This window comes from Pinus tabuliformis, chromosome 3_2 (assembly GCF_031772625.1).
Source record: "Pinus tabuliformis cultivar Carrire ecotype Pingquan chromosome 3_2, CPIR1, whole genome shotgun sequence".
Taxonomy (NCBI): domain Eukaryota; kingdom Viridiplantae; phylum Streptophyta; class Pinopsida; order Pinales; family Pinaceae; genus Pinus; species Pinus tabuliformis.
Window position 1 is genome coordinate 343,296,653 of NC_142302.1, and position 23,157 is coordinate 343,319,809.

Genomic DNA, 23,157 nt, shown 5'->3' on the forward strand with positions numbered 1-23,157 from the left:
CACTCGTTCAAGTTGCATTGGAGTCGTTTCTGCGAGCTCTACGCAATGGCGCTGCTTCCACTTGAATCCATTAACTTTGACTTTTAGGATTTTTCTAGATCCTTGATCATCCATTGATCAATTTCGGATCAACAGAAAACCCAAATTTGAGAATCACAGCAACTGTCGTCCAAAATTCTGCCCAAACTAGAAACGAACTTGGAGAGAGACAACTTGGCACGGAAGCCTTACGAGACCACAAGTAATGTATCCATGAAAAGATGAAAATACATGATACAATATAATAGTATGCAAGAGACTCAGAAAACATAGTATGCTTTAGGGAGTTGACTGAACCCTAGCACAACGAGCCACCTTTTTTCTCCTTCAATGCCCAGTAACCCTTTGAAATCGGGGCTACTTACCAATCATGGTAGTTCCTCGTACAGATTCTCCATACCGCTTCAAGCAACTGGTTTATCATTAAGGAAATGATTTGAAAAAAACCCCATGAACCCAGAACACTTGTTAAAGCGCCAACATCATTTACAAAATGCAAAGCCATCAAAGAAAGCATATGCATTAATAAACATAAATACTATAATATAATGCTAGGAAAATCTATTTTACATAGATATAATTTTCACAACAAAAGGGAGAAGATCTTGTTCCTACGCATAACTTTTATAGGTAAATGAACAATTTCAAACAAGATGAAGTAAATTCTTCCTAATTAATAATAGTAACATTTAAGATTTTATCTTACCAGTTCGATATCAAATTAGAAATTAAGGAAATTTCAATAGTTTTTGTAAATTCCTTAACTTATATTTCAGGCACTTTTTTTCTTTCAGTGTGATTTATATCGATTTCAGGCACTTACATTTGTACAATGTGATTGACATTGGACCAAGAGACAATCTTTGTCACAATGTGATCATGGTTATTGACCATGGTTGATTTTCATATTGAGACAATCTTTGTCATAAAGTGACGTTGGAACATGGTTGATTTTTATATTGAGACAATCCTTGTCACAATGCGACATTGGTTGATTTTCATATTGAAAAAATCTTCGTCGCAATATGATGTTAGACCATGGTTGACCGTGATTATAAACCCAATGGATTTATATAAACCCAAAGATTAATATTATAAACCTTATGAATAATATTATACCCTAGGAATATGAACCCTTAGATTAATAAACCCAAGGGATTCATATTATAAACCATGGGGAATAATAAACTCAAGGGATTAATACTAAAAACCCAAGGGATTATCATTTAATTAATGAAGGATTAGTTTGGAAAGAAGGCCATTAATCCATTAGCGCTAAGCGGGATTAGTGCTAATTAATCCATGTTTATCATGTAATTAATGACGGATTAGTTTGGCTAATATATCCATCGTTGAAAGTGAGTTAATGTTTCAACAATTATAGCTAGAATGAACACTGCTAACATTGCATAGTTACAGTCAGAAGTGAATGCAGAGTTTACAACTCTTTGTTGATGATAATGTACTTTACCTACAGCTGCCAAGGCACCATGATGATGTTAAACCAGAAAAAATTAAGTGGAGGTATGATTGCGGTAGAGGTATTAAAGTATGGCAATATTATGATGATGGTAACTTAGAAAAAATCAACATCATCTCAGGTTTAAGTTTCTGGGCATATATGCACGTGCACTCCCTCCTAGGGTGATGTTAGGGTCTAATCAAAATTTGGATTAGGGGCAAAAATTTTCTCAAAAATCAAAGTTCTCTGAATTTCTTGAAACCTAAATGATCGCGTCTGTCTCGGCCATACGATCCCAATGCAACTCGTTTCACTCAAAACAGAGTTCATATGAGAAAGTTAGAGCGTTCTGATTGTTTGGTCAAATAGGCGAATTTTGGTACAGGCTGATTGGGATGTTGACTAGGCATCTGTACATCCCAGTCAGAAAAAAGAATATTCCAAGGAATATTCCTTGGAATATTCCCATGGGTGGCTTAAAAGGATTTTGACACTTGTCGGCATCGGATTGATCAATAGCACATTGGGTGGACCAATGAGAGGGTGACACATGGCAAGGCCGGAGGCCACCACGTGCCCTCTCAAGGGTCATTTAAAATTTTATAAGAAGGCTGGGGAGTTGAACCTATGATCTCACCCACACAAGCACAACACCTTACCGCTATACCACACATATGTTTCTTAACAAACATAGGGCGCAGTTTGTAATTAAAGTGTTAAACTATGGAGTTTGGGGGTTAAAGGTTAGCATTAATCGCGCATGTGAACAACGGTAACCTTAACCTCTAGCAGTGATGTAACCGCCAGGTAGCATTAACTGCCATATAACCCTTCGCATGTGACCAAGTTTGGAAACCGTGGCGGTTAGTGGAGATAACCACTAGAATTAACCGCTAGATAACCCTCCACATGTGACCAACATTACTTAACCACTAGCATTTCATGATAACTGCGGATTATGTGCTAAGCGGGATTAGTGCTAATTAATCCATGTTTATCATTTAATCCTATGTTCTCCATTATCATCCAAGCACTCAATAGCCTTGTCATAGAAATCCACCTTGTTCCTATTAAGATACAACCATTCCATACCCAACAACATATTGTATGATCCCAATGGAAGCACATTCAAATGCACTAATGTAGGCATGCCATTCAACTCAGATGCACAAGTTCTTACCCAGTGATGAACTCTCTTCTTTGTACATGTAGCTAACTGCACTAACCAAGATTCTACATGCACTTCTTTATTCAAACCACACTTATCCACTAGGTCAATATTAACATAACTATAATTAGATCATGGGTCAATCAAAATAGAAACAAATTGATCATAAAGCTTACCTTCCATCTCGATAATAGATGTTTGGTGATCCACGTACCTGTTATCCAACTCTACATAAATCCGAGGAATACTCTATCCAACATCCCCCATTGTATGTGCCTCCTAAGCATTGTAGATCTGTAGTCTATCCCCCTAATTTTGTGGACAATCTCTCTTGCGATGCTCTCCTCCACAAGTCCAACACTACAAGGGCTTCCTACCATCACCCTTATTCTGCTCCTCGGACCAAAATCCTTTTCCTCTATCATATGCATTGAAATTCTTAGGCGGTGTTTCATTATCTTTATTGCCTCTGTCCTGAGGTCTTGTTTATATCCCATTTTCCCTTATTCCTCTCATTACCTTTCCAATCCTGCTTAGTTTCAAATCTGCGCTTCGATTGTTCATAACAATGTTTTAGCTTTCTGATGGCTTCCTCCAATGATCTAGGCTCATCAAGCTCAATCATGTCTTTGAATGCTATCGGAAACCCACTGATGAATCTATGAATCTTCGCTTTCTCCTCCTTCAGATAAGGTACTTACCTCAACAACTCCAATAATCTGCTAGTGTACTGCTCATCGGTCATGGATACCATCTTCAGCTCATAAAACTCCTTTTCCCTATCATCATAGTATCTCTCAGAAAGATACTTCTTCCTGAAAAGTCTCTCGAAATCACTACAAGTCAACTCTTCTTCATGAATACCTCTGAGATTATTTACATCTTCCCACCAAATGTATGCTTTACCTTTAAGAATGAACATAGTTATTATCGCCTTCATGTTCTCTGAGTAATCATGCAATCTGAAGAACTTATTCATTCCAAGTAGCCATGCTTATGCATCTTGTGACTTCTTCATTTCTCCATCAAATGTAGGTGGCTTTGCTTTCTTTAACTCATCCGGAAAATATCCCCTGTCACTCTTCTTGTAAGGATGATAACGATGATGACCATGATACATGTCTAAACTGGAACTAGAGTAAATCCCATGTCCACTGCCTCGTCTATCAGGTGTATCCAAGAACCTTCCATCTCTGACTATGTCATCTCTATCTGACCTATGCTCACTATGTGAACTGCTACCATATGCTCCATTACTTTTGTCCTCATGTCCATGACTAATCCTAAGTGGTCCCTATTTTGCAAGTTTGACAAGCTCTTAAGGATGACTACATTAACCTATGCTTGTTTCTCCTGTGCCTTGGAAATTCTCTCTTGTGACTAAATGATTATGTTATTATCTTCTATAAAAATTCTTATTTCTGCCTTCAAACTTCTCAAAGTGTCTGCTATGTCAGGAGAGTACCCATCACCATGTTTCTCATTTGATCTATAGGGGGTGTCTCGTGAACTGTAGTCTACCATTTTTCTAGTCATCTTTTATCTTCTTCTTCCTACAAGTATATCATGTCAGCTAAACCAAAACATACACATAACCAACATACCTCGGTATAGTTCAGGGGAGGATATCTTGTCTGCAATATCAACCAAATTATCACAATACATGTATAAATATAATCATAGTAGTATATAGACATCATCTCAATCATCATCCCAATTACCATGCATGATGTCACAAGTAAAACACCAACTAGACAAAATGCATTCACAACAACATATAGACACTAACAAGCATAACCAATGCATATACAACTAACATGCATTCACGCCAAACACATCCTAGCAACAATGTCATCAACTTCTATATGATAACCCAACTTCAATAATGACCAATGACATGCATGCATAACAAACAAATAGACCACAAGCATAATGAACACATATGCAACCAACATGTATGCATGACAAACACATTCTGCCCATCCAGTCCAAGGGTTGAACCATGCTCTGATACCACTCTGTAATACCCTCCTCCCACATTTACCCAAGCTAACCTGTCCACCAGGGTAAACATGTGACTAAGAGTTACTATGATATGATTCAAATCCCCATGTACAGTTACAGAACCTTCAGGAGACAACCAACCCTTCCAGGTGCCCAAACCCTGAGACAACTTGATGTTTTGTTGAACTAGACCCATAGTCACTCCCATTACAAGCCTTACATGCAACTGATACCCTCCAGTTGTTCACACAACAAGGCATCCATGCAACCATGGCCTTTTTCAAGCAATTATGTGCCAGCGACCCTGACTTCTAAGCTAATTTTTCAGGGTGAAGACTCAAGCCTCTTCCCATAACTTCATGAAACTTCGAAGATTGATAAATAAAAATGAAATAAGACTACTGATACAAACACTTGAAAAAGGATTGGACTTGACCCCTAACAGCCATGATAGGAATTTCGTCAAACATATTATAAGCATGTAATATACAGGTGATAACAACATATTTGAACGTAGGAATCTCGTAGTTATCTGAGAATCATCAAAAAGGACTTATGCCCCCTGAAATAGTTGTATTATCATCTATTAGGTCATACATTCAATATTCATTCATTACTAATCAAAACATTATGAGAGTCATGACTAAGGTCTATCATAAAACCATGCTTATAACCAGAAGAATAAAAATAATAGGACAACCATTAAAACCACATAATAACAAGTACATTTATACATGAAATATAAGATGAAAAAATCTCTTAATAACATATGCAAAAACTAACCAAGTCAGGGACTTCCACGTACCACCCGACCATAGATTGGGCTAAACCAAATATCTCTTTCAGCTAATCATCTGCACGCCATATTTCAAGCATGAATGTGGGATCTCAGGGAATAAACTAAGAACACCAAACATGGGCTTCTAGAGGCCAAACCACCTCAACCCTCAACCAATGATTCCACCTCATGGTCGGACATCACTAACTATCGCCATAACAATCTCTACCCAAGTTTTCCGGGCCTCCAAAGCGTTTGTTACAACCAAGGCTTCCACGACTAGTAACTCAACCCACAGTTGTTGTTGGGCTCTAGAACATTTTTCCAACCAGGGCTTCCAGGACTAGTAACTCAACCTACCAAGGGCTCCAAAGCGTTTTTCCAACCAAGGCTTCTAGGACCAGTGACTCAACCCAATTTGTTATAGGGCATCTAGAGTGTTTGTCCAACCAAGGCTCCAGGGACTAGTAACACAACCCACAACCAAAGGAACATGAGCACCAACCAAAAAACAAAGATAAAACCCACAACACTATGGTTGTCCAGAAAATTGCAAGGCTATGTAAAACCACCGTCAATCCAGGAAATCCTACATGCCAATGATGGGTCATAACCAAGAAAACACATGCATGTGCCATGCATGCAAAAACTAGCAAGGAATCATACATGCAATTCAATACCTACAAGCAAAACTTGATGTGGTTGTTGATCCCGTTGTCCTCTTGCGCTTTCCTACTTTTCCTTTGCCTCCTTGCTCCAAATCCCAAGTACACCACACTCCTCCAAGATTGCTCCAAGAAAGCTAAGTGTACAAGAGTATGAGAGAGAGAGAATAGAAGAGAGAGCTCCAAGCCAAAACTGACAAAAGGTTGTGAACTGATCCTCATAAGCCTTTTTATCAATGAGGCGTCTATTTTCTTCATTTTCTGTTGTTTTTCTTTATTTTCCTCCTCACATGCAACCTGTGACCTTTCACCTTCATTTTCTCCTATTTTCCATTATTTTCATAAATAAAATCCAATAAATGCCTCATGTTTTTCCAAAGCCTTCGCCAATTTCCATAGCCATTAATTAATCACAATTGATCCCCATCACTATGTTTTTTTTTTCCCAACATTCAACTTGGAATACATGTCCCATGACCTTGGTTATTGCTTTTCCTTTATTAACTTTATTACATAGATTTTTAATTTGGGGCTGTTACAAAAAGGATGAGAAACAAACACTCTAACCCCTTCTTTTTAATGTCAATAATTTAGGAATTTATTGCTTGCCAATAATTTATATGGTTTTTATGAAGTATTTTATTGGTTATTTCACCAATTTAAAGATGTTAAATGTTGCTATAAGATATGTTGGAAGATTGAAAATTGAGAAAATGTTTACATAATGAAATATTTGATTTTATTTGACATAATGATGATAAATCCAAAGTTAAAATGAATTTAAGATAATTATATTATATATCACAACCTATCAAATTCTACATGTAAATCAAATATTATAAATCTACCTCTAAATTCTACACGCATAAAACAATTTTCATAATAAAATCTCATGACTTTACCGTGCAGGGAATCAATTGTAGAATTGAGGCTTCTGTGATCCATCATAGTTATAAGAGGAATTTCGGCGTAAATCACATATAGAAAGACCTTTGTCGACGCGTTTCGAACCAACTAATATGGTTCATCGTCAGGACAAGTTGAAGAAACAGATCCAGTCTAGCATGTTAAATAGTCTAAGCAGAGACTCCAACGGCTACAAAAGATTAACGGCTAATTTTTTACTCTAGGACCCAGGTCAAAATTTTTTGACCTGGGTAATTTTTTACTCTAGGACCCAGGTCAAAAATTTTTGACCTGGGTCCCGTTGGAGTCTCTGCTTAGACTATTTAACATGCTAGACTGGATCTGTTTCTTCAACTTGTCCTGACGATGAACCACACTAGTTGGTTCGAAACGCGTCGACAAAGGTCTTTCTATATGTGATTTATGCCGAAATTCTTCTTATAAAAATCTCATGACTTAATTCTCTTTGTCCAACAATAATTACATTGAAATGTAAAATTAAAACTTTTCAAAATTCTATTCATACTTTTCCAAATTACTAAATCTAAAATGCATCTCTAATAAGTATATGTATTCATGAATATAAAAATATTTATTGATTTTACTTTATTAATAATTTGTAATCAAAAGTCTATTTTATATCAATGTTTAAAATTTTATTTAAAAAACACAATTATTTATTATTATACCTGCCGTTGGCATATAACGTATTCAATTTTTCATTGACTTGCTATTAGTTTTTCTTTGACTAAAAAAAAATAAAATCTATCCAAAGTTTAACATTATGAAATTAAATTTATTAATTTTAAATAAAATTTATTTCTGTTTATCTCAAATATGATTGGTTGAAATGTCTCTCCTCTTATTGTGTAATGATGACAAGAATTGGCTTTTGTTTACTATATTATTAATTACTATGTACTATATCACTAATTACTATGTACAATAAATATAAATAATTTGAAAATTAACATTATATATTAATTACTATGTACCATAAACACAAATGATTTGTAATTAAATTAAAAAATTCCATTTATTCATTGGTGTAAAGTATTGAATAGACAATTTTTATGGGTTTTATTTTTTAATTTACAAAAAAATAAAAATAAAAATATAAAGTTGAATAAAATATGTAAAAATAACATGTGTACAATCTGTGCAACTCTCATTATATCAATCTCTACTCTAATGACATGACATGTGTATTATAATATGAGCCTTATATAAAAAAAATATCATCATTCAATATTAAATAAATAATTATTAACTTGTTATCATTATCTTCAATGTATATATATATATATAACCTTTATCTACCGAAAAAAATGTTTAATTATATTAAAAAATTAATAAAAAAAGGTTAAACAAATATTCATATAATTCATTTTACAATTTAATTATTGTTTGGAGTACATACAACACATCGTGACATTAAAATATTTTATTAAACTAAACGACATGGAAAGCTATATATGCGACCTTGTTTAATATCTCTTTTGATCTTATAATCATAAATCAAAAATATTATTAAAAAACATAAATATTATATTACTTAAATCACCCATTACACTATAGAAATGTGTTGATAATCTAGCCATATGGTTCCATAACACTTACATTAAAACTAACTTTGATAAATATTATATTACTTAAATAACACATTACGTTATAGAAATGTGTTGATCGTCTAGCCATATGGTTCCATAAGACTTACATTAAAACTAACCCCGATCCATAAGACTTAATGAATAGGTTATCTTTTTAACTCGTACATGTAATATGTTGTGTTAAATAGCTATTGAAAACTAAATTTCATAATCAATATTGAAAATATTTACCATTCAAAAAATGTGTTATTTTATGTATTGGTAATCCATAACCATCTAGCTACAAAACATTAAATGTTACCTGAGACATATATTACTTTATATAAGAAGGCTACATAGCTAGCGTTCATGCCGCTTAGTTTAATAAAATATTTTAATATCATGATGTGTTGTATGTACTCCAAACAATAATAAAATTGTAAAATGAATTATATGAATATTTGTTTACTGTTTTTTTAATTAATTTTTTTAATCTAATTAAGCATTTTTTTGTAGATAAAAGTTATATATATATATATATATATATGGCATTGAAGATAATGATAACAAGTTAACAATTATTTATTTAATATTGAACGATGACAACTTTTTTATATAATATTCATATTATAGTACACATGTCCTGCCATTAGAGTATAGATTGATATAATGAGAGTTGTACAAATTGTACACATTATTTCCACATATTTTTAAATTATTTTTTTGTAAATTAAAAAATAAAACCCATAAAAATGGTCTATTCAATACTTTACAACAATGAGAAAATGGAATTTTTGAATTTAATTACAAACCATTTGTGTTTATGGTACATAGTAGTTAATATATAATGTTGTTTTTCAAATTATTTGTATTTATTGTACATTAGTGATATAGTACATAGTAATTAATAATAGAGTACACAAAAGTCAAATCTTGCCATCATTACACAATAGGGAAGACATTTCAACCAATCATATTTGAGATAAATAGAAATAAATTTTATTTTAAAATAATAAGTTTAATTTCATAATGTTAAACTTTCGATATATTTTATTTTTTTTAGTCAAAGCAAAACTAATAGCAAGTCAATGAAATACTGTTATATCATGCTAGTGGCAGGTACAATAACATTTAATATTGTGGTTAATCAAAAGATGATATCCTAAGTCATACATGTAACACCTTGGGTTAAAAGTTTGATATTAATTGGAAGATTGCAATGTCCCCGCAAAAAAAAAAAAATTATGTATTGGTAATCAATAACCATCTAGGGGAAAAACATTAAAGGTTATGTGAAATATATACCGCTTCTTACAATAGCATTTAATACCAAGCTACTACTGGGTAATGGTTATTGTAAATTTATGAATTCATTTCATGACATGATATGAATTGAATTGTTCATTTTTTCTTAGTAATCGAAATTAAAATAAATCTATATAATTAAAAAGTGAGTATATATGTCAAGTCTTACTAGTACAACCAATTGAGGATGGGCCTTGTTAGCAAGGCGACCCAGGATCAAATCTCACGGAGGCTGTTGCGCCCGTGCTAGGGGGAGGAGACATGCTAAAATCCAGTCAACTTAAGGCTGGTGTGGCCCAGGTTGGGTGCGATCCCCAGGTGACTTTGACAGCTTAAATGCCCCTGGGTCGCAATTTCTCAAGCCACAGGTCAAGCCTGGAGAATCACATACAACTTTTCATAATCAATAAATTTGACATAATATATTTATAAAATAAACAATGAATCATAATATTTTTTTATCGATCAAACTTTTTCTATTAATGTATCAAAACATTATATAAGATTTTCCTCGAAATCCTTTCTTTCCCGACCTCATCCCAACGAGATTTGTTGGCCAAGAGAGATAGACAAAAGTTGTTAATCATTTGCCAAAATCTATAGTGAGTCTTCATACAAAAAGCACAGAAGTTCCAAAAAACAAAGTGAATGCAAATACAACCTACGATCATCACAAATGTTAAGGAGGGGTCGGGCTTGCCCAACATTAAGATGATCAAGGGGTCTAGGACCCCCGTGTGCATAAAATTCTAGATGATCAATTTTGCCTTCCAGCAAGTCCAACTTTGCACGGGTGCACCTTTGAATCCTCCGTAGAGAAGCCATGTTCTCCAATAAATCCCATTGGTTTTGTTGAATATCTTGTAAGAAGGAAATGGTCTCATTTTGATCCTCATGTTGTTGTTGTCCCATATCTGTTAAGAGTGTTGTTATGTGATTCAATTTCCTGTCTAAGGACTCTAGAGACAGAGGTTAAGCTAAAGGAATGGGGGCTAGCAGAACTTCCTGGGCCAGCTATCCATCCAACCCCACATCCTCTCCTCCTCCGACATCTACTAGCCCCTCCCTGCCACCACGACCCATCATGTCTCCAAGTGGAATGCCACCACACCTCGCTCACCCTCTCTAACGCATCATACCTCGTTGGGTTACCAAACTCTAACACCAGAGATACAACACCCTCCCTATTCTAGTTCCTCACCAGGTCACCACTGCACCACCAAGTGGAACATGAAGATACTCCAACCTTACAAGGGCAAACAACATACTCCCAACACTAAGGCCCACTACCACCCCCGGTCGCCTCCAAGGCTCCACCAGAGTGGAATTCAAAACCCAGAAATTCAAATGTGAAACCCAAGAAGTCAAATTCCCACCCTCAATTACAATGCAAATCTCAGACCCAACACTACTACTAAGACCACAAGACTCTACATATGTAGAGCTAAAAAACGTTTGGAACTCAAAAAAGCCAACTTGGGTGAAAAGAACAATCGAAAACCCCAAAAGTTTCACCAAGTTAAAACACAGGTCATGGGTACTTACTCGATAGGCTTACATAGGTTTCCCTTTCCACTGGTAACCCATAGCTAAGACAATCCAGCATGACCCTCTCCATGCCACAGTCTACCAACTTCCATGTAACACTTCCCTGTGCCAAGCACCAGGGTCCCAAATTCTAAAACTCAACCCTTCCAACCCACAAAAGCAATCGCTCCTCCACACAACAAGATCATTCTTCCTTGCAACACACCATTTCCCAGCATGCACAAGGTAACAACTAATGCATACACAACATTGCCTTTTCCACCTCCCAAGACTCCCATAACCAACCAGACAAGACGCCAAAAAAAATTGTATGTCGAAATATAAACAACTTACCGGCATTCTCGAAGTTTCTAAGTGTTAACCACCCTTTCGTCCGCTTGTTTGCTTGAATCATCACGTGTTGTCAAATAATACCTCAGGAATAACCTCCTTGGATCTCGTCACATTCATTTCACCATGATCAATCACTCCATCAAAGTAATGAATCATAATATTAGTATATAAATGTTTATTTTTAATTAAATATGGAAAAAAATTAAATTTATAATCTAACATTTAGATTAGAAAATATATTGCTAAAATTTTAATTATTTTAATTATTTTCAATATTTAATAAATTATATATATTTTTAATCTCTTTATTAACCAAAAATTTCATTAATTTTTTTTATTTTAAAATAATCCAATAAAATTTAAAACACACTTTACCTATTAAAATAAAAATAAAAAATAAAAAGAGTATAGACAACTCCATCACATTGGTCATAAAAACATCCATAGAACGACCATATTAAAAGAAAATATATAGAGCACATTGATCGTAAAAACAATCCTAGAAAGACCATATTAAAATTCAAAATGTACACCATATTCTCATTTATTCTTTACAACATTTAACTAATAAATAGTGTAATTATAAGTAAGCTCCTCCTTAGGATTGGTATAATAAAAACAACTTGCTTTTATTAAAAATGTTTATAATTATTAATATATATTTTTAATTTATTTAAGTGGTTGTAAGGTAGGGTTTTCCTCTTCCTTAACTTTATTTGAGTTTGAGTTTGAGTTTTTAATGAGATGTTTGGTTTATTTTCGGATGTCTTGTTACTTGTTAAGTTATAAGTGAGTTAATTAGGGTTGGATTACCAAATAATAGTGCAAGTAGGGACTATATCAATTTTTTTTTTTTAATTCAAATTTTTTTCCTTTAAAACAAAAATGGTTATATTGTATTAATTCCAAAAAATGTTATAGTTATGGATGTTTGAGTACATCGATGTAAAAGAGGGAAAAAATTCCTAAGAGAGTGTTTCTACTTTGCTCTTACTATTAACTAATGAAATTTTGCCTATTTTTATTTTATTGTTTGTATAGTAGCGTACAAATTAAGACAAGAGGAATACATATTTCAATTTCATATTTAGATACAAAAATGTTTTAAGTACTGGTGGTGCATCTTCTTGACTTTTGTATGATCATCCCTACTTGTCCTGGTTGATGGACGTATCGTCTTCCATGGCTCAAATTTGGTCTTTGTTGTTTGAATCAGTTGCTTCAGAATATTTCCGTTCCAGCAAAGAGATTTGTTGTTCAAGAGAGGATATTCATTGGTGTTGAGCGATGATAATTTCTTGTAGAGAAGAGAGCGCATTTTCAAGATGCTTGCGGCGTTGATTTCAACGGTTGAGTTCCTCCTTGATTAATGTTTCCTTAGCTTGCAAACACCCAATCTCAGAGTTGAATGCCAATTCACACTGTTCATTCCAGTGGCATTAAATTTCTTCAGTGTGGGTCAACTTTGTGTGAAGGAATTAACAACATCTGCAAGGAGATTCAGAGGATCATTAGGGATCAAATGCAAGAGGAATACAAGTAGAAAGGAACTACAGTATGAAGTAGGGAGATACCAAGAGAAAGTGAGGGGAGATGGATGAGAGAGGAAGGATTTAAAGTGCAGTTAGGTGTGCTCGCACATGTGATGTAGGGGGTTCGTGAGATTGAAATCCTTACGTAGATTGATATGATTCAAAGAGAGAGATACTACAAAGGATTTAGACTAAGAAAAGCATCCTTCATGAGAGTGAGAATCTTCTGAGAGGGAGAGGATTAGACTCTAATTCATCCTTTCATGAATGTATTATTTTCTATTGTTGGATTTGGAGGTGGGTGTAGAGTTAGGACTTGTTATAGATAGACAAAGTCCCAAGGATAAACTTAAGTTGTCTCTCATGTTCAATGAATGGGAATGTTACAAGTTTCAGCGTCAATTCTTACTACTCCTTGGGGTATTTGGCAAGCTCTATTTGCTTGTCGATCAACATCCTTATTGTTTTGCATTAATATATGATATAAGGAGACTCCTTCTAAGTGTGTTAGGTGAACTTGAATGCGAGTTAGGATTTTCATTATCTCAACATTGTTGGTACTTGAGCCTTCAACTATCTCATGAGTAGGAATGAGTCCCCTAGAGTTATGAGCCGTTCTAGTTGTAGATCTTGGAGGATTTTAAAACCCAGAAGAAGGGTGTAAGCCTCTTATTGGTTATTGGATTCATTTCCCAAGCCCTATTCAGAGGTAGTTCCTTCTTCTCTTTTGGGAGTGACGACGACCCCCCTACTCCAGCCTTCCCTGGGTTGTTTTTGGAAGCTCCATTGAAAAAAAGACAATATCTATTTTGTTCTTTTATCCAAACCATGAAGTATTGTTCTTTTATCCTTATTTGCCAATTTTGTAAGGAATGCAGATTGTTTGGAGGCCTATGGACATCTTAATCAATTTTTGTGAGGACATATTGTAACCATTGTGGCAAATTGTAACCATTGTGACTCTATTTCCTATAAACTTTGGGATCCAACTCGTTATTCCCTGTTGATATGATAGCTTTAGTTGTTAAGCTCCAAACTTTAGCCATGATCTTCCTTGTCTCTAGTTTTTTATTCAAATGTGATCTTATTCCTTGCTAGCCATATTTGCCAGCAGAAAAATGCTAGGAGATTGAGCCAAAAGTGCAAGAATTTAGCAAGAGTTAGATAAAAATTTAGTTGGACCTGGAGGGGGTGGAGCAAGGTTTTCCAACATGCTTGAGAAAAGGGGAATAGGAGGAACAAATGTTGAATTTTCTCTTCTGAATTCATGCAGAGGGGGCATCTGGAAGGTCCTTGAATTTTGCACTTCCTTAAATTCGTTGTTGTCAAAATATCCCGCATGAGCAGCATCCAAATGAAGAATTTGATCTTGGGCAAGCTTTCAGATTTCCATACAATTTTCCAGTATGGCTAGATAGGTCATTGGATTTTCTCTTCTTGAAGTGCCTTGTATCCAATTTTGACTGTCTAATATTTTCTTGATAAGTTCCATTTGAAGTGATCCTTTTGAGTGTTTAGATTCAAGGAAACACCTTTTAAATTTTCAATAAGGAAGCTCTAGAAATGGGACATTCCATCTTGGAAAGGCAAAGGTTTCTAGGCCTTCCAAGCTAATCCATTTTGCTCCCAAGAAGATAATTTTTCCATATGAAATATACCTCTATATGCACACCAATCTCTTAGAGTACGAAGATTAGGAAAGGTGAATAGGATTGGCTTGCCAAGAATACTCTCTTCCCAAAATTCTATCTTGTTTCCATTCCCTGGGATTTTATATGTGTGAGAATTTACAAGAGGGGGAGCCTTCTTGCAAAGTTTCCAAATTGGAGAGCAGATTTGCAAAGGAATAAGGGAATTAAGAAGTTGTTGTCGAGAGGTGTTAATGTATTTTCCTTCAATGACCTATTTCCACCAAGATAGACCCTCTTTGATGAGTCTCCAAAGGATTTTCTCTCCCAAAGCTATGCTCATAAGCTCAGGTTTCCTCGTACCAATCCCCCCTCTTTCATAGGGAGTTATAACCTTTTTCCAGTTGAGGAGGTGGAATATATTTTTTTTTATGTCTTTCTCCCCTGACATATTAATTTATTGGGAGGATTTCAATTTGTTTTTTGAATGTTAGCTAGTGCTTGTAATATCACATATTGGTAGATGGGTAGAGTTGATAATATAGATTTTATTATGATGGCGCAACCTGCAATATTTAACCAATGTAATTTCTTTGTCATCTTATCCATTATCTCTGCACATACCTCAGTATTTGTAGCTTACTTGAATATTGGCATTCCTAAATACTTTAAATGAGTTAACATTCTGATTTATAAGGAATATCAAAATTTTGAGAAAATCATCTAAGGATTCTAGGGAGTGTGTTCCAGTTATATATTACTCTTGATTTTGTTGGTAATCCTCATGATGCTTCGAGGAAGAGATCGAGATTTATATTGATTCTTCCTACCATTATTGTTGAAGCTCCCCTAATTACTAGAGTGTCGTCTATGAATTGTGTGTGATTTATATTTTTTTCTCCTCTACTGAAGTGGATGCCAATGATCAACCCTCTTTGTCTGTCTTGTTCTAGATATCTGCTAAGGACATCTACCATAAGGACATATAGGAAGGATGAGAGAGGGAACCCTTGCCTTATCCCCCTTGTGCTTTAGAAGAATTGTCCCAATCTTCCATTTACTAAAGCTACAACCCAAGGCTTGCTAATATAGGCTTTGATATAAAATTAGTAAATTCATTAGTAAGCCAAATCTCTTTAAAACAACAAGAAGGAAGGAATTTCTTACCCTGTTAAAGGAATTTTCCATATCAAGCTTAAGGATGAAGCCTTGTTCTTCTCTAGAGAGACTTGAATTGATTTCTTCCTAAACTAGAACGATGTTGTCTACTATCTGCCTTTTTTGAATAAAATCACCATGGTTTTCATAAATCAGGTAAGGGAGAAGGATCTTTAGCCAATTTCTTAGGAATTTGGTTAAGATTGTGTATGAGGAGTTGCATAAGGAGATTGGATGGAAGTGATTGAAGGAGGATGGCCTGGTATCTTTGGGGATTAAGGTTATAAATGTTGAGTTGGTATTTCCCAAATTTTGAATTTCTTTTGTGCCCAATGAATCATTTTGAGGAGAACTTTTCTGATGAGCCCCTTGTAAGATCTGTAAAAGGAAATGGTAAAATCATCTGGTCTAGGAACTTTGTTAGGGTGCAAGCTCTAGATTGCTCGTTGCATTTCCTCTTCAGTTGCTACATTTGTTAAAATAGTGTTTTCCTCTATCGTTACTTTTTTAGAATCATAATTGACATGTCCTTGCAATCATTTGACTCGGGATCCATTGTCAGGAGCCTGTTGAAATTCTTATAGGCTTCTTGTTTGACCACCTCTGCCCCTTCAATTAATATATTCCCTTCTTTGTAGATAGAGTTGATTTTTTTTTGTTTCTTTGAGCCTTTGTTTGGTTATGAAAGAATGTTGTAGTTTCGTCTCCTACTTGGATTCATAGGCTTCTTGATTTAATTCTCTTATCCTCTTCCTCTTTTCTATTTATTTGATAGGTTTTCTATTAAATATCCTTTTCTCATGCTTGGAGTTCTTTTGTCTCTACCTCATGTTCTATCCTTGTCTACACTTCTTCCATCACCATTTTGAGAGCGCATTTTCCTATATTGACTCTTTGTAGTTATTTTTTTCCTGGGTCTTAAGAGCGGACTTGTTAAGATGAGTTTAATTTCCCAAATGAAGCTTGGTGGACCATTTATTCTTGTGTGCCATGATTGTTCAACCAACAACATTACTTCATTGTTTTGGACCAGAGGGGTTACAACAGAAGGGGAGAGGGTCGAAGTTTGATCCTTCTTCGAAGGTTATACTTACAAGTTTATGGTTGGATATTGTTGTTGATAGTATCTTTGAAGACATAGTAACGGATCTAGCTATGTTATCCATGTGGACTATGAATCTATCTAATCGTTCTTTGATATTTCCTAGTCGAAATTATCTATTACTCTAGGTGAACTTCCCTTTCCTTCGTTTGATGTCCATGAAGTTGTGATCAATGATAATGTTTCCTAGTTTGTCTCTACTAGGATCTGGGAGGTAGAGACCTCTTTTTCCTTCAATGTTCATTGCAAAATTGAGGTTCTCCAAGTAGAATAGAGTGGCCCCCATTTGAATCTAGCTTGAGTGCTAAGGAGTTCCAACATTTTATTTGTCTCTGTAGTGCATCAGGGCGTAACCCTTGTACACTGAAAAGGAATTCCCACTCTCTTTATTTTCAAAGTTTGTTTTTATCCAATGTCGCTCTTGATGAGTATTTTGTATATCCAATATTGTGTGGTTCCATATTGTGCATATTCCTCCTGAAGCACCTCTCACGCTCATTGCAATCCCTTTAAAATCATTGGCTTTCTTGATTATAAATGTCATTCCTTCCTCACTTGATTTGGTCTCCTAGATTAATAGAGTTGTGGGTTTTTCTATTACTAATAGATCTTTCATTATGCTTTTTTTGTAGCAGTCCCAAGGCCTCTTTAGTTCCAGGAGACCAAAATCATTATTTACCTTGAGAGAGGGTGGAAAATCCCTTGAATCTCCCTACCTGGGTTTGAGGTTCTTTTAGTGCTTTTTGTTTTCCTAAAAATGAATCCATAGGTTGACGAATGCCCATTTCCATCTCTTTTTGTGATGCTTCGACACAAACCTTTTTATTTGATTTTCTTCTAGATTTCCTTTGTAATGCTTTTGGGGGTGCTATAGTTTCTTTAGCTTTATTTATCATCGGAATTGCAGAAAACAAGGAAGTTAAGAGATTCAGAGAAGCGAGGGGTCAATCAGGGAGAAGGGGGATGGGATCATCATGTACCAGCTTTTGAGCCTTTGAGGGTTCTTTAGGATTAAAAGGGAGATGCAAAGTTTTGTCGATTTTGTTCGAGAGCCTCAATTTAGAGGTCGATGCATGGTTGGATTGATGGAATTTGTTCTTCTGGAGCCTCCACCTCTCCTTGTTCAGTAATTTTATCTTGAATAACACTTGGATCTAAAGGTATATTAGCTAGAATATTAAAGGTATTGGAAGAGATGGGTATGGAGGCCCCTCACTGGGCCGAGAGATTGAATTTAGTAAATGTTGAATGAGGGGCTGACAGGGATGTTGCGGGATGAGATGGTTCAAATTGTTTTGGATTTTTGTTGGGGTTATTGTTTTTGCGCTTAATTGTTTCCCATTGTTCCTCTCTGAGTTGTTGAAGTTCTATTACTAATTTCTTTGAACATCTATTAGCAAAATGGTCATATGCGTGGCATACCTTGCATTTGAAGGGCAATTTCTTGTATTCTATTTGTTGTATGTGTGACCAATTATCAACCTTCAACTTCACTGCTTCATGGAGTCCTTTGGCTAAATCAACTTCCACACAAATGCTTCTGCATGCACGCATGTTCTCCTTTGGATCACCTAAATCTATGTATTCTCTGACTGCATTCCATATGGTTCTTACTGAGTCATCTCCTCAGCAATGGAGTGGAAGGTGAGGGAGACAAACCCATACCGACATTGTATAAGAATGTCAAGTTCTGGATCAAAGTTTGGATTCCACTTATTTAAATAAAGACTCTTAAATCCATGAAGTATGGTCCATTCCTGAAGATTAAATATTTGTCTTCTTTGGATTCGAAATAGAAGGTATAGTATCCTCTTTTGCAAAAGCAAGATGAGATTTCCCCCTTGACTTTTGGAGACCATTTTCGCTTATCGATTTCAGCACTGCTTTGGGAGAGAGACAGATGTTGGTAAATTTCCCTACTAAGTCTCACTTGGCAAGGAGAGAGCTTCCTTGTGAGGGACAGAGGGGAATGAATCTATTTTAGGGATAGAGTCCAATCGTTTTACGAATTTGGAAACAAAGGCATGATCGCGGGGAGGGCCAACCGAAGACATGAGAAACAGGAAAGCCGTAACAGCAGGGTCAGGTAGAGGGGGAGGGGGAAGCGCCCCCCCCCCCCAGAGAGGACTCCAGAGGGGTCATGGAAGCCATCCAGAGATAGGGATCGAGAGCAGAGAGGTTGGTTCAGGGAGCAAAGGCGGGAGCGCAGTAAGTCAAATGTTAGCAATAATTTCTTAGATAAGAAAAGAAGAGTTTAACTCACATTTATTATTAATGTAAAGCAACTTCAATTTCCAACTTGCATAACCACTATATTTTTAACCATGATTTAAAAATGATTCATAAGAACTTAAATATTTTTCACATTTAAATGTTTATGTTAACAATGACAATTAAATTATGGACTCAATAATTTGATTGAAAAATGACGCATAACAGCTTAAATATTCTTTTGTAGATCTCCATGATGGGTTGTGATACTTAGCCCAAAACGTCGATAAAAATAATTTACCACGCAGGACTCCAAACGCTCTCCACCTTAAATATTTTTCACACTTAAATGTTTATGTTAACAACAATAACAATTAAATTATGGACTCTATAATTTATTGTGTTCAGAGGTGTTTTTTACAATTTAATACGAAGGATACATGCGATTATTAATAATAAAAAATGATTTCAATGTTGCCCATGAATATAATATTTCAATATCGACGTTAAGTGTATATATATATATATATATATATATATATATATTTGGATTCCAACAATACAATTTTATGATTTTTTGTTGTTTAAAATGCATAAATAGATTCAACACCCTAAAAAACCTGGAGGCACTAGAAATTTGTAGATTAAACAACTTAAAATTATGATTCTTAAAAAATATGTACCATATTTTGGGCAAAATTGACCATAAAAAGTGCTTGTATAAATTTTGTTTCATCTATTCTTTGGGTATTCAAGATGGAGTTGACATGTAGTGTTTAAAAGGATATTAATAACTAAAAAACAATTTCAATGTGGATCATAAATCTAATATTTCAAGGCTCATCTTAAGTAAAAACTTTCCATATCTAACTCTCAAGTTTGTCTATATGAACACACACATATCAATAAAAAAAAATTAGCATGATTAGTTAAAACATTTCAATAGTACAATGTTCAATAAGAAAAGAAAAATGCCCCCTCCAAATAAAAATGAGATTTTAAAGGACTCTATTGAAAATCTCAATTTTTAGAAAAAAATAAAATAAAATAAAATAAAAAATACTAGAAATGAAAAAAAAGATCAATCAATGCAAGCCTCTTAAATAAACATTTGGTGGTTATAAGAAATATATTGATTAATGAATCCTGAAGACAAAAAAAAAAAAAAAAAAAATTGCGAAATGCACACTTAACTAACCCCTTATTTTATTACTTGTCCACAAGGCCTGTAGAGTTGAGTTGAGTTTATAGAATTGAATTGATATGAATGTGATCTCAGTTACTTGCAATATAAATATATTCCTAAAACTTAAAAGAAAATAGTTTATATTAAATATTTTATCACTGGTCTATAAAGTCTCTGGAATCTATATTTAATATTTCTTTTTTGGTAGGTAAGCACCCACGGGGATTTGAACCAATGACCTATCTCAAGAAGTGCCTTAACAGTGCACTCATTCACTGTCAATCCAAAGCCCTATGGGCTCTATATTTAATATTTCAATTTAAAGAGACTAATATATATATATATATATATATATATATATATATATATATATGGGTTATAAAAAAATATAGAATTTTTTTCATTAAATTAAAAAAAAAAAAAAACAACAACAACAACAACGTAAACGTTTTCAAATTTTTTTAGATTGAAAAAAGTTTATTAAACCTATTTTTAATTAAAAAAATTACAAAAATATATATTAAATAATAATAATAATAATAATAATAAATATTATATGATAAAACAAATATAAAATATGTTTTTTTAATATGTTAGTTATATTATATATCCCAAGATATCAAACATTACATACAAACCAAATATTATATATCTAACTCTAAATTTAACAATAATTTTCAAAATAATATTTTATGATTATCCACCCATTAATTCTTTTTAATACTTTTAGCCACTCTAATTACATTAAGATGTAAACTAAAAATATTTTAAAATTCTATCTCATGCTCTCCAAACTTTACCATGCTTTCCAAAACACTGAATTTAAAATGCATTAATAAGAAGTTAGATGGACAAAGACCAACTCCGAAGTGTCTAATGGGAGAGAACACCAAGCTTAGGACCGATATCTTATAAATTAGCAATGTATAGATGTAATAAAATTGCAACATATTAAAACAAGGAGCCACTGTCGTGGCGGTAGTCCCTGCCGGGTCTGCAAGGACAACACAAATGGATTGTATACTGTCCGATTTGAAATGGGATTTGAAATGGAACTGAAATAGTTCACCTAGAGTTGTCAAATCGATGGTGATGTGCGGAATTTGATATGTAATTGGGTTTTATTCGAAACCTATGGATTTTGTTTTAGTTAGACCTACTGATTAGCTGAAACATATTTCAATATTTATTGACATATTTTGAATATTATGGTGAGAAAATTTTGATGTCTTATCCTTCAGTGCATATGTCTTAGTCACACATATGTGTATTTTTAATATTTTTCCCAAACATATAAATATATATTTAAAATAAAATAAAATTAAAAGCTTTATATATCAAGCTTAGTGCATTGGGAGATCTCTTCCATGGTTTTATTGGAATGCTAGGGAAAAGTTTCCTACTTTTTAGATAATGAAAAATAATGGTTTTGTTTTTGTTTTTGTTTTTTTTTTAATAAAAGTTTATATATATTTACGTGAACAAAATATTTTGTTTAATTTTCTTTTATCTTTATTAAGATTAAATAATATAATGGTTAAAATGGATATATAATTTTATTTTATCTTTATTAACATTAAATAATATAATAGTTAAAATAGATGCATGCTACTACACATAAAAATAAATATTTTTTAAGACTTAATTCAGATTTAAAAACTAGCAAAGATGTTCACCACCTAAACTATAAGACATTTTTCATTATTCATAATGCAGTGCAGTGTTTTGAAGAAAAGAGTAGTGTTTTTATTGATTTTGCAATTATGTAATTGATCTGGATATTTTTAACTTGGGAATTCTTAAATCTTTTACAATATTTTTAAGTTAGAAATTCTTAAAAATAAATATTTTTTAAGACTTAATTCAGATTTAAAAACTAGCAAAGATGTTCACCACCTAAACTATAAGACATTTTTCATTATTCATAATGCAGTGCAGTGTTTTGAAGAAAAGAGTAGTGTTTTTATTGATTTTGCAATTATGTAATTGATCTGGATATTTTTAACTTGGGAATTCTTAAATCTTTTACAATATTTTTAAGTTAAAAATTCTTAAATCTTTTTACATTTTTATTTGTACAAGTTTTTGATATTAAATATTAATTCTTTACATCATCCATTTTTTAAGAAACAAGATATTACAATTTATTATGTTCAAACTTCAATAAAACCAATAACATCATAAAATATAAAAGATTTTACACTAAAAAATTATGTATACTTAATCTTTCAATGACTTTCAATGTATTTGATTATATTATATGTAACACAAAAAAAATGTATAATTATGCATTTCATTTTTACTAAATAAATGGAGTTATAAAGTTATATATATATATATATATATATATAATATTTGATTTAAATTACTTTAATTTTTAATGTAAATAAAATTTCAAAATATTTATATAATTATATATATAATTTAAAAGACAAAAACTATAATAATTAACGAACTGTAATTAGAATCCAATACTCTCCAATTTCCCTAATAAAACAAAAACAAAAATAACAATAATAAAAATATTTAAAAATTCACGAAAT